This window comes from Podarcis liolepis (assembly GCF_965112155.1).
Source record: "Podarcis liolepis genome assembly, chromosome: 3".
Lineage (NCBI taxonomy): Eukaryota > Metazoa > Chordata > Lepidosauria > Squamata > Lacertidae > Podarcis > Podarcis liolepis.
Window position 1 is genome coordinate 116767812 of NC_139557.1, and position 14149 is coordinate 116781960.

General features: G+C 43.1%; 2 long non-coding RNA genes across 2 annotated transcripts in view; one reads left to right on the forward strand and one right to left on the reverse strand.

Moving 5' to 3' along the window:
• LOC310703010 lies at positions 1 to 13826 on the forward strand. Its single transcript, XR_014523889.1, has 3 exons — positions 1 to 47; positions 1183 to 1281; positions 13811 to 13826. It is a non-coding gene; the product is annotated as an uncharacterized lncRNA (long non-coding RNA).
• Positions 5692 to 14149, reverse strand: part of LOC310702856 — a 960387-nt gene continuing 951929 nt past the window's right edge. The window contains exon 5 of the long non-coding RNA XR_014523710.1: positions 5692 to 10586. This is a non-coding gene — a long non-coding RNA (uncharacterized lncRNA). The remainder of the gene's footprint in view (positions 10587 to 14149) is intronic.

A 14149-nucleotide genomic window follows, 5' to 3' on the forward strand; every position in this document is an offset into this window, starting at 1 on the left:
TGGGAGGGCTATACGAAAGTATGGCTGCTCACCCTATGGAAAAGAAGGTAAGAGAAGTCTTTTTGCCTGGGACTTGGTTCAGGAGTGAGCCTGTGGGTGCGGTAAGTTGTATTCCTTCTTCATGGAGACAAAATACTGCTTAAAATTAGCTGCAGACCAGGAGTTTAGGACGCTGTGGAGAAATTTTCCAGCACAACAGATTCAGCATCACCCAGGAGCAAGGGTTCCACCTTGCTTTACTTCTCTTCCCATGTCAGCAATTGCTTGTAGGATGCCGGTGATGTTCAATATCATTTATTTTGCACTGGGGATGGTGGTATTGTTTAATCATAAGGCGTGGGCTTTAGGTACGGACACATATTTAAAACAGGAGATTCTGTGAACTGAATTAGCAGCTTTTTACTCATGCAAGCCATAGACAATTTTTACCATTGAAATTATCTGAAGCAACATGAAGGTGTGATTCACCTTGCTTGTTCTGCATTGTCCTTTTTGCACACACTAATACCATCATTCCCATTGTCTGCCAAAGATTGTGTGCATGTGTGAACCAGCCCCAAGTGGAATATTTGAGTTGGCACTACTGAACTTATTTACAAGTGAAAGTCAGGACTTTACTGACAAACCTTTAACTGGATTTCTTCTCGTGGTAGCATATATAATCATCAAGAGCTTCTGGAAAGTTCTTAAAAGGGCTACTTTATTTTATTTTATTTTGTATTGTTGAGTATGGCATACAGCCCTCACGGAAAAGCTCACACACATTATGATTGGCAAGATGAATAAAACACAAGGACACTTTTGCTGAAGGGTAGTGAAAGTCTACTGTCTTTATAAATATGCCACCAAGTGGAAGACATGTGGATTTCATGATAACCAAATAACAGTAGTAGTTTTATATTTCCTATTTATAGAAATCTTTGCCATTATTCTGTGGGAACTATTATTATTGCAAGGGTGAAGTTATCTCCAGAGTATGGAGTTGTAGTTTTTTTGTTTGTTGATAACAAGTTGGATTATGTAGCACAACTGCGGAATGACAATAAAAGGTTAGCCCCCCCCCCAAAAGGAGAGTGGAATTGTTGGGTTCTACTTATTAACGTATGCTTGAAGTAGCCCTGATTAGTTACGCAAAAAGGCTTAATTTTAACTTGTTTTCTCTTTTCTTTTGCTGTTCCGCAGGACTCACAATTGCTAGGAACCTCATAAAGAAGGAATGCATTTGGACAAGGCATTATGTTGGAAGCAATCGAAGAGGTTTATATTGCTGCTATGAAACAGGTAATTATTACTGAACTTGCTTTTTTGTTACATTGCAAGTGTGGTTAAAATCTTGCTAATGTTTTCATCTGCTTATAATGGTCTCCTAAAGTTATTATAAATTTTCCTCATTCTTTTCTGAAGTTCTTGTCCTCTTTGTTTCTGAGCTTCCATTTAATTTTGCCATTTCAGTCTAGTCCATCAACTTTGTTTGCCATTCTTCCTTGGTTGGAATTGTTTCTCTCTTCTATCTCTGAGCTAGCAACATCTGTGCGGCTGTTGTCACGTACATAAAAATTATTTGCTGGTCCCTTGGAATCTTGGTACCTGTTGTTGTTCAGTTGTTTAGTCATGCCCGACTCTTCGTGACCCCCTGGACCAGAGCACGCCAGGCACTCCTGTCTTCCACTGACTCCCGCAGTTTGGTCAAACTCATGTTAGTAGCTTCAAGAACACTGTCCAACCATCTTGTCCTCTGTCATCTCCTTCTCCTTGTGCCCTCCATCTTTCCCAACATCAGGGTCTTTTCCAGGGAGTCTTCTCTTCTCATGAGGTGACCAAAGTATTGGAGCCTCAGCTTCAGGATTTGTCCTTCCAGTGAGCACTCAGGGCTCATTTCCTTCAGAATGGATAGGTTTGAGCTTCTTGCAGTCCATGGGACTCTCAAGACTCTCCTCCAGCACCATAATTCAAAAGTATCAATTCTTTGGCGATCAGCCTTCCTTATGGTCCAGCTCTCACTTCCATACATCACTACTGGGAAAACCATAGGTTTAACTATACGGACCTTTGTTGGCAAGGTGATGTCTCTGCTTTTTAAGATGCTGTCTAGGTTTGTCATCGCTTTCCTCCCAAGAAGCAGGCGTCTTTTAATTTTGTGACTGCTGTCACCATCTGCAGTAATCATGGAGCCCAAAAAAGTAAAATCTCTCACTGCCTTCCCCTTTTATTTGCCAGGAGGTGATGGGACTAGTGGCCATTATCTTAGTTTTTTTGATGTTAAGCTTCAGATCATATTTTGCGCTCTCCTCTTTCACCCTCATTAAAAGGTTCTTTAATTCCTCCTCACTTTCAGCCATTAAAGTTGTGTCATCTGCATATCTGAGGCTGTTGATATTTGGTAGCTATAATTCATAATAAAAAAGCTTCTGGTTTTTAAAGAAAGGTTATTTTAAACATCTTTTTCATTTCATTATATATCATTTTCCAAAAGGTTTTGATTACCTTACACTCCCACCACATTACCAAACTTACTTATAAATCAAAATCAGGACATTTAATTGGATTTCTTCTGGTAGTAGCATATACAGTTGTCAAGAACTTCTGGAAAGTTCTTAAAAGAGCTACTTTAAAATCTTGGTATAGATTAGTATGGTATACAGGCCTCACTGAAAAGCTAACACACATGTTGCAACTGGCAGGAAGAATAAAGCACATGAAGGGCAGTGGGGTTTATTGTCCTTACAAATATGCCAGAAAGTTGAAGACATGGATTTCATAGTATAATAGTATCATAGAATTGGGAGGGACCCAAGGGTCATCTAGTCCAATCCCCTGCAATGCAGGAATCTCAGCTAAAGACAAATGGCCACCCCAACCTTTGCTTAAAAACCTCCAAGGAAGGAGAGTCCACAACCTCCCGAGAGAGTTCGTTCCACTGCTGAACACTTACTTTCAGAAAGATTTTCCTGCTGTGTATTCAAAACTCCTTTCTTGTAACTTGAAGCCTTTGGTTCAATTCCTACCCTCCAGAGCAGGAGAAAACAAGCTTTCCCCCTCTACCGTGTGACAGCCCTTGAGTCATTGGAAGATGGTTAACATATCTCCTCTAGGTCTTCTCTTCTCCAAGCTAAACATACCCAGCTCCCTTGATCATCTTGGTTGCCCTCCTCCAAACGTTTCAGATGATGAGGCATCAGGCATAAGCCTGCATTTTATTAATGTTTGATCAGGACTTGTATATTAGAGAGAGCCTAAAAGATTTTCAAATGTTTCAATGCCAGGCAGAGAAAACCTTGGCCATTCTCCTAAGACAAGGGGCCCCTTTTTGATTGATAGCAGAAAGCAATTCTCAAAGTCGTAAAAGCTGAAATTACAGACTGAGTAATGACACTGAACAAAGGCAGAGATAAATATAATTAGGAATGGGCAAATAGTAAAATGATACCATGGGCCTCTCTTAAACCTTGAGCTGTATTTTCTAAGGCCAGAGGCAAATGGGAGAAAAAAGCATCTAGCTGGGAAGTCTTTTTAAAGCATCTAGCTGGGAAGTCTTTTTAAAGCTGTTTCTTCCTTAAACAGATAATGGGAAAAGCAGCTTGCTGAAGGGGAGGAGGCTTCTTCTGAAACTGTTTTAAACTGAGTCCTTTTCTTTCTTTCTCTCTCTACTTTAAAAAGGCCTTATTCCTTTTAAGAGGCTATCTGTGTTGTGTATTAAATATGTTGGCTTAAATGTAATTATGCAAAGGATTTAACAAATGCTAGAAGAGTTGTATTTATCTTGAAATTAAGTCAGCCACCAGTCCAGCCTCTTGCCAGACAAGAAGACGCCATCAAATGCTGTCCTGATATATTAGCTGTCAGACATTTGTTTAGAAACCTTCAAATGAAGGATATCTTTCAATGTTGATGTGAAACTCAAGATCCTTGACATATGTTTAAGATAAAAATTTAAGATTAACCATTTGTTTTAGAAGGCAATAGGGCAGGGAGGGCAAGAGGTGAGCTGGTAATTAAGATTCCTTGTTGAGACACATGTAAGATATATTACTACTTATTTGTCATTTATAGATGTAACAATATATAGCTGTTTGTGTTCCTTATAAGGACAGAAGGATATGGGTGTATCTTTTTGTGATTGGTTATAGCAATCAGCCAATAGGAAATCCAACCAGGCTGATTGGACAGAGGCAGCCCAAGGAGGAGCAAAGGGGGCTGGATTAAGGGAATATAAGTGCTGGCCATAATGGCAGGAGGCCAGGCCAGAGCTTGGTAACCATATACCACTGTGCCTCTCATTTATTTGTCTGACAAATAAATAATTATTTTAAATTCTCTATTGCTGCGTTGAATATTTCATTCCAGCTAAGCGTTAACCACAAGCAGGGTGCTACATTTTATGGTGCCCTGTGACTCGGATAAGTGGTCTGCTGGAACGCAGCCCCTTCGCTCTACTGAGCAGGGTACAAGAGAGAGGATCTCTAAACTGCTTACCCAAGCGCGCACTGGTAAATTTTTCCAGGGGGAACGCAGAAGTCTCGTCTGTCTGATACCCTGCTCACTGGCGGCGACGGACCGGGGGGAAACGGAACCAACCAGGGGTAAGTGCACAAAGGGATTTTTGGCCCTCCAATTAATTGGGAGGAAGAGAAGTCTTGATCAAACTTCTGCGTCTCAGTAAGTGGGAACTGAGTACGCTAGGTGGTTGGGTATATCAGATGGTGGTCTGGTGGGGGAAAAGGGGAAGTTGGGAGGTAGTGTGTGGTGAAGTATCCAGCGCATTGTATGTGTGAGAAAGTACAGAGCAATCTGTAGCTGACCTGAGTGTGGAGTGGGTAGTACTTCGGTTCCCAGTGAGGCGACTCCATCTGGGCAAGAAACCCCACGAAGCGTGTGTGTGAGTGACTGAGTGGATACTTCACAGGGCCATACAATGGGAGTTGGGGGTTCAAAAGGGGAAAATACACCTCTTGAATGTATGTTAAATAATTTTAAGAAAGCCTTCTCAGGGGCGTATGGAGTCAAAATGACGCCAGAGCGCCTGAGAACGTTATGTGAATTAGAGTGGCCGAAGCAAAATACTGGATGGCCATCTCAGGGAACTTTTGATATAAATTTAGTAAGCAAACTTTGGTCTAACATCGCCAAAGAAATTGGAGGGTGCCCAGAACAATTTTCATATATAGATTCCTGGCTGAGCACATTAAATAAAAATCCTCCATGGATAAGGGAATGCAAAGTCCAACGATGCAAATTATTGGCTGTAAAAGCCGAAGCTAGAAAAGGAATCTTGCCAAATAAACTCAAACCCATTTTTGAGGGACCAGAGGAAGAGCTGCTTCCACCTCCACCTTATGCTCCACATCGAAGGGAGCCTAATCCAAACCCTCCACCAGTTGTAACCCCAAGGCAAGAAAGTGGAATGAATAATGGGGCTGGAGTCACAGAACTTGATTCCTTGATAGATTATGATAAATATCTTCAGGAGGCATTGGAGTCCTATAATAAAGCCCAAGCAGAAGTGGTTATTCCATCTGTGAGTCCCAGTAGAACTCCATCTACAGTCTCTTTTAGTGAAACAACTGATTGCCTACCCCAAACTCCTGTACATCCAAATCCTAGAGAATTATTACAGAAGTTACAGGGAGACCTTAATCGGTCAGCAAGCAATACAGCCAGGCGTATAAAGCTGCTAAAAGAACGCCTTGGGACAAATACCATCCCCTATGATTTAAGGCCCCTAGAGCAAAGCGAAGAGAAAGATCACGTAGTAGCCCCTCTCAGAAGAGTATTTGATGCACTTGAGGAGCCTGTGCTGGTTAACGGGCTACCTGGACCAAGGCCACCTCGAACTTCGACCCTGCAATATATTCCATTCACGACTACAGATCTGATGAATTGGAAAACACACACCCCATCTTTCGCAGAAAAACCTCAGGCTATGATGGACTTGGTGACTTCAATAATAAATACTCATAGTCCTACTTGGACAGATTGCCGCCAGCTCCTGAATACTCTGTTCACCACTGAGGAAAGGAGAGACATAATTGAAAAGGCACAGATATATTTGCGTGAGCAGGCCAGAGTGGGAAATATTTTTAATATTGACCGTCATCTCCAAGACAACTTTCCCTTGGAAGATCCTAATTGGGATCCAAACAATGTAATTCACCTGGCCAGGCTTACCACCTACCGCCAGACGCTTGTGCAAGGTATCCGCAGGGCATGCCAGAAGCCCACTAATATGTCTAAAGTCTCAGAAGTAGAACAGAAACCAAATGAGAGTCCAGGAGACTTTTTAGAGAGGCTGCAAGAAGCCTATCGTATATGGACTCCTTTTGACCCTGAAGCCCCTGAAAACAGCAGAATGATTACTGCTACATTTGTGGCCCAGTGCGCTTCTGACATTCGTAAGAAAATTCAGAAATCAGAAGGATGGGAAGGGATGCTGATGAGCCAAATTATGGCCATTGCACGCCGAGTTTATCGGAATAGGGATGAGGCTGAGAAACAAGAGAAGAAGAAGTGGCAGAAGGAAAAGATGGTAATGCTAGCCACAGCAGTGAAGCAAGACTACCGCCCCTTAAATGGAGGAAGAGGGCGGGGAAGGAATCCACCACTGGGAAGGAATCAATGTGCAAATTGCAAGAAGGAGGGTCATTGGAAGCGGGAGTGTCCTGAACCCCTGAGGTTGGAAGAAGTACGCCCAGGCCCAGGCCCAGGCCCAGGCTCCGGCCCAAGAAACCAGGGACGGGGACGGGGAATGATTCGAGATGGAAGATATCAGAGACCTGGACAAGGACGGAGTAGGGACAATGTCATTGGACTGGCAGAGGAGGATTTTACCCAAGACTAGGAAAGACCGGACTCCATAAAGTTAGGCCTCCAGGAGCCCACGGTCACGATTCAATTAGGAAGCCATTTAATAGACTTTATGATTGATACTGGGGCTGAATACTCAGTACTCCCAGAACTATTGCAGAAAAAGGCATCCAAAAGTGTAGTCATTAAAAGTGCCACTGGTCAGTCAGCTAAGAGGTCTTTCCTCCAACCTTTGGAATGCCAGATTGGGGGACATCGTTTAACCCATCAGTTTTTGTATATACCTGAGTGTCCAATACCTCTCTTAGGTAGAGATATGCTGTCCAAATTGCAGGCCCAAATCACCTTCACTCCTCGAGGTCCAGAAATGAAATTGCCATCAAAGGCAGCAGGAATAATTTCCCTCTCAGTACCTAAGGAACAATCATGGCGCCTAATGTCAGCCCTGCAAGTCCAACCTACATTGGATACAGAGTTAAACAAGCTCCTCCAAACTCTACAGGTGCCACCAGGAGTATGGGCCGAAAATAGCCCACCAGGAATGGCCAAGAATATAGCTCCAATTGTAGTAACCTTAAAACCTATGGCTACCCCTGTATCTGTAAAGCAATATCCTTTACCCCGGCGAGCAGCAGAGGGCATCCAGAAACATTTGGACCGCCTATTAAAATATGGTCTGCTTAAGCCCTGCCAATCAGAGTGGAACACACCCCTTTTGCCTGTTCGAAAACCTGGGACAGATGAATACAGGCCAGTGCAGGACTTGAGGCTCGTAAACCAGGCTATCGAGACCTTGCACCCAAATGTACCAAACCCATACACCCTGCTGAGTTTGATCCCACCAGAAGCAACATTTTTTACTGTATTGGACTTGAAAGATGCATTCTTCTGTTGCCGGCTGGCACCACAGAGCCAACCTATATTTGCCTTCCAGTGGGAAGACCCTTTAACAGGAACAAAAGGCCAGCTAACTTGGACAAGATTGCCCCAGGGATTCAAAAATTCCCCAACTTTATTTGGCACTGCCTTGGCGAAGGATCTAACAAGTTACCCCTCAATACCTGGAGAAAAGGTGGTTCTGCAATATGTAGATGACCTTATACTAGCAGCAAAGGATTTTGATACCTGTAAAGAAGGTACAGAGGAACTGCTCCACTTGCTCTGGCAAGCTGGCTACCGAGTTTCCCAGAAAAAGGCACAGTTATGTTTAGAAAAGGTCAAATATTTGGGCTTTGACATCTCACACCAACAACGAGCATTGAGGCCAGAGAGGAAAGAAGCTATTTGCCTTATCAAGGAACCTACCACAAGGAAACAACTCAGAGGATTCCTGGGAACAGCAGGGTTTTGTAGACTATGGATACCTGATTTCAGCAGTCTGGCCAAACCCTTACATGAAAGCACTCGAGGTGCAGAAAAGGACCCATTTGTATGGGGACCTGAGCAGCAACAAGCCTTTTTAGTTATCAAACAACGACTTATGGAGGCCCCAGCCCTTGGACTGCCTAATTCGGAAAAACCCTTTCAGCTGTATGTACATGAACAGAATGGGATTGCAGCGGCAGTCCTGACCCAGAGATTAGGAAGTTGGAACCGTCCAGTAGCTTATTTGTCAAAACAATTGGACTCAGTAGCAAAAGGATGGCCTCCATGCCTAAGGGCAGTAGCGGCCACTGCCAGCCTTGTCAAAGAAGCTGATAAATTTACCTTCGGCCAGACGATGTATGTGAATGTACCTCATGCTGTTCTGACACTCATGGAATATAAGGGTAGTTATTGGCTAACGAACCCAAGGATGGCTAGGTACCAAGGCCTATTGTGTGAAAATCCCAGGATTCATCTACGAGTAGTGAATATGCTCAATCCAGCGACTTTGCTGCCCCTACCAGAGGTAGATGATGAAGAATCACATGATTGTCTCCAAATAATGGATGAAGTTTATTCCAGTAGACCCGATCTGAAAGATGAACCATTGAAAAATCCAGATGTTGTATATTATACTGATGGTAGCAGTTACCTGCATGAAGGTGCCAGACGAGCAGGATATGCTGTGGTCACCAATGAGGAAGTAGTGGAAGCTGAAGCTTTGCCTGCTGGCACCTCAGCACAAAAAGCTGAACTTATAGGTTTAACTAGAGCTCTGCAATTGGCAGCCGGATGTAAGGCAAACATCTATACTGATTCTAAATATGCCTTCTTAACCCTGCATGCACATGGTGCTCTATGGAAAGAAAGAGGTCTAATAGGAGCCCACGGGAAGGCCTTGAAATATGGACCTGAAGTAGAAATCCTGTTAGAAGCAGTATGGGCTCCAGAACAGATTGCTGTAATGCACTGCAAAGGTCATGGACGAGGAAGGGATCCAATAACCAGAGGAAATCATGCTGCTGACAAAGCAGCCCGAGAGGCAGCCCAAAAGCCTGTGGGAGGATTTATAGCAGCCCTCATACCAGAGGTAGCTCCAGAAGAAGTTAAACCTCACTATACCCCAGAAGAGAGGAAGTGGGCTGAACAGGAAGGAGCAGTTGTGAAGGACGGTTGGATGATCCTGCCAGACAATAGGATTTATGTACCTCATCATCTAGCAGGCACAATTGTAAGAAATTATCATGAATCTACTCACCTTGGCGGTACTGCAACCAGAGAGAGTCTCAGTCGGAAGTTGTATATTATTAACCTATCACAATTAGCAACTTGCATTTCACAGAAATGTGTTCTTTGTGCTAAAAACAATCCCAGGCAGGGACCGGTACAACCCCCTGGAATCCAACATGTGGGATATGTCCCCATGGAAAGCCTAATTGTGGACTTCACAGAACTGGTCCCTTCTAAGGGATTCAAGTATCTCCTTGTGTTTGTAGATACTCTTACCGGATGGGTTGAAGCTTTTCCCACCCGAACTGAAAAGGCACGAGAGGTAACTAAGAGACTCCTCACTGAATTGATCCCGAGGTTTGGATTACCTAGATGCATTGGAAGTGACAATGGGCCAGCGTTCATTGATCAAGTAGTACAAGAAGTATGTCGAGTCCTACAAGTGAAATGGAGACTGCATGCAGCCTATAGGCCTCAGAGTTCAGGGAAAACTGAAAGAATGAATCGGACTCTGAAAACCCAATTGGCAAAATTAACCCAGGAAACGGGATTGGGATGGGTAGATGTGTTACCCATAACACTGTTTCGTGTTCGGTGTGCACCCACAAAAAGACTTAAGTTGTCACCTTTTGAGCTCCTGTATGGGAGACCGCCCTCCTTTGTTCAGGATATTCCAGCTGATCTTAAACAAATAGGAGACCATGTGACACAGGGACAAGTGCAATCTCTCTCCCGTGTTTTTGTTTCTCTTAACAGGTGGGTCCTCGAGCGCACGCCGTGCAGCATTGCCGAGCCGATTCATCAGTTCCAGGCTGGCGATAGCGTATGGGTGAAAGAGTGGAAACGTGATCCACTTGCACCTAAGTGGCGTGGACCTTACACCGTCTTGCTCTCTACTCCAACAGCGGTGAAGGTAGCTGAGGTGACCCCCTGGATTCATCACTCCCGTTTGAAGAAGTCCGAAGGCAGTTGGACGTGCAAAGGTGACCCCTCTAATCCTCTTAAACTGACTCTCTCCAAAAACCCCTGTATCTAGCCCTACCGGGAACGGGCTAGGTCACGGGCAACATTAGACGACCGGCCTGCTGCAGCCACAACCTGGAAGCTGGCTGACCTGCGCACGCCTGAAGCTTGAGGAGCATCTGAACCAGCGATTGTGAAAGGAAAGATTCTCTTATACAATTGATTGACTGCCCACCCCCTTGTGGAACAATTATCAGAGATATTACTCATTGGGGATCCTCGGGATATATGTTTTGGTCTTGGTGGTTCCCCATTTCTGTCACTGGGGGAATTATATTGGGACTAATATTTATTTGCTATCACTATAAGGTAATCTTTTGTGGAAGGAATGCATATGCTAGACATCAACATGATTCTATTATTAATCCTGATCCCTTGGGAAGGGGAAGGGTCCTTGAATCTGGCCAAATTGACTAAATATGGATTCCACCATGACCACAATATGTGGGTAGGTTTAGCTGAAATGGTAGCCAATGTTGCAAATAGGACCAATTGCCTTGTTTGCTCTCTTGGGCCAGATGATTCAGAGGGAGGTATGCCCTTATTACCGATACCATTAGATGCCATTGGTATGGTAAGCGAAATACCACACCAGACAGAAGTACAGAATTTTCCCGGATGGAACTCAACTAAACCATTACGAGTTATACCTGTACAAGGGGAATTCTGTGTACATAAATCATCAGATGCAGCTGATTCTACCATGATAGGCTCTTCTCATTGTCACTATACTTGGGATAATATTAAGAATACCTGGGCACACGATACTACCTATCGAACTCGGGATGCCTTGCCCTGTGCACCTCCTTTTATTCATGCATGGAAAGTGGTATGGAACATAACTGTGACAGAAAAAGGCAATCTAACATACTGCACTGTGAACTCTCTACCTCTTTTGCTATTTCGCCTTCTGTACTCCACGTACCAAAGACCTCAGACACGATGGTTGTGGTGGATATGTGGAGAATGGGCATACAAGAAACTCCCCTCCAAATGGAGTGGGACTTGTTTCCTGGGATGGGTATTGCCACCAATGTGGATTATGCCCACTAATTTGCCCAAGCGTACACGAAGAAACGCTGATATTTCTCATATAGCAGGAGGAAGTACCCAAAGTTGGAGCGGTACTGATGATTGGCCACCAGAGCGCATTATAGCCTATTATGATCCTGCCTCCTGGAATCCTGGTGAGCTCATACAAGGGGCACGGGATCCTATTTATAATCTAAACAGAATAATTCGATTGCAAGCAGTAGTGGAACTTGTAACCAATGCAACGGCCCGGAGTTTGAGACTTATTGCACAACAATTGGATGAAAGTAGAGCCGCCATTTTGCAGCTGAAAATGGGAATGGATTATGTACTTGCCAAGCAGGGAGGCCTATGTGGAGTCTTGAACTTGACAGGGAATGCCTGTTGCTTTAACATTTCAGATAATGGTGAGGCAATCCGTGTGTTGGCCACAAAGATGGAGAATATAGCACATGTCCCAGTACAAACATGGGAAGGATGGGATATGGGATGGCTCACCAATTGGTTACCTAATGTCACAGGACTCAAAGGGATACTATTGTCTTGCTTGTTTTTCTTGACAGTAGTGGTAATGGTTTTATGTATGATGCCATGTATCATTTCATGTTTTAGAAGTACAATTAGCAAGATGGTTTCAAATGAAACTCTACCTCATATCATGGCCCTATACAGAGCTTTACCTCAGGAATATGATGAAGGTCAAGCTATCAAGGACACTTGGGACGAAGGTCCTTGAGCTTGAAAGGGGGGAATGAGGCATCAGGCATAAGCCTGCATTTTATTAATGTTTGATCAGGACTTGTATATTAGAGAGAGCCTAAAAGATTTTCAAATGTTTCAATGCCAGGCAGAGAAAACCTTGGCCATTCTCCTAAGACAAGGGGCCCCTTTTTGATTGATAGCAGAAAGCAATTCTCAAAGTCGTAAAAGCTGAAATTACAGACTGAGTAATGACACTGAACAAAGGCAGAGATAAATATAATTAGGAATGGGCAAATAGTAAAATGATACCATGGGCCTCTCTTAAACCTTGAGCTGTATTTTCTAAGGCCAGAGGCAAATGGGAGAAAAAAGCATCTAGCTGGGAAGTCTTTTTAAAGCATCTAGCTGGGAAGTCTTTTTAAAGCTGTTTCTTCCTTAAACAGATAATGGGAAAAGCAGCTTGCTGAAGGGGAGGAGGCTTCTTCTGAAACTGTTTTAAACTGAGTCCTTTTCTTTCTTTCTCTCTCTACTTTAAAAAGGCCTTATTCCTTTTAAGAGGCTATCTGTGTTGTGTATTAAATATGTTGGCTTAAATGTAATTATGCAAAGGATTTAACAAATGCTAGAAGAGTTGTATTTATCTTGAAATTAAGTCAGCCACCAGTCCAGCCTCTTGCCAGACAAGAAGACGCCATCAAATGCTGTCCTGATATATTAGCTGTCAGACATTTGTTTAGAAACCTTCAAATGAAGGATATCTTTCAATGTTGATGTGAAACTCAAGATCCTTGACATATGTTTAAGATAAAAATTTAAGATTAACCATTTGTTTTAGAAGGCAATAGGGCAGGGAGGGCAAGAGGTGAGCTGGTAATTAAGATTCCTTGTTGAGACACATGTAAGATATATTACTACTTATTTGTCATTTATAGATGTAACAATATATAGCTGTTTGTGTTCCTTATAAGGACAGAAGGATATGGGTGTATCTTTTTGTGATTGGTTATAGCAATCAGCCAATAGGAAATCCAACCAGGCTGATTGGACAGAGGCAGCCCAAGGAGGAGCAAAGGGGGCTGGATTAAGGGAATATAAGTGCTGGCCATAATGGCAGGAGGCCAGGCCAGAGCTTGGTAACCATATACCACTGTGCCTCTCATTTATTTGTCTGACAAATAAATAATTATTTTAAATTCTCTATTGCTGCGTTGAATATTTCATTCCAGCTAAGCGTTAACCACAAGCAGGGTGCTACAATGATACTCAAATAATATTAATAATTTTGTATTTCCTCTTTATAGAAATGTTCACCATTTTTGTGTGGGAAGTGTTATTATCACAAGGGTGAAGTTATCTCCAGAGTGGAGAGTTGTAATTTTTTTGCTTGTTGAATATGATTTTGCTTATGTAACACAACTGCAAAATGGGTATACAAACTTAGGGGGGGAGAGAGAGAGTGAGAGAGAGAGAGAGAGAGAGAGAGAGAGAGAGAGAAGAGATTAAACTTAGGGGAGAGAGAGAGGGAGAGAGAGAGAGAGAGAGAGAGAGAGAGAGAGGGAAGAGATTTGGGTTTTACTTATAATGTATGCTTTAAGTAGACCTAATCAGGTGTACAAAATGGCTTTAAAATAAATAAATTCATTTTGCTGTTCCACAGGACCCAAAACTCAGACCAACTCTGTATGCAGTAATTATGGTTGCAACTCCATAAGGATGATGTGTTTTTGGACAAAGGAGTTTGTCCGAAGCAATTTGCAAGGTGTATATTGCTGCAGAAAAGTGTAAGTCCAAATATTGTGGAAAACTCCGTAAGATCAGAAGCCTAACAATGCAGTCCATGATGATGATGATGATGCTTCTACCTGTATTCTACTGACCATAATTTGAAGCTCTGTTCAGGACTCCAAACTAAATGCATGCAAGTTTTCTATGCAGACAGTGATCTAGGTTGCAGGAATTGAATGTGTGACCTCACTATTCTTTCACACATTTGCTT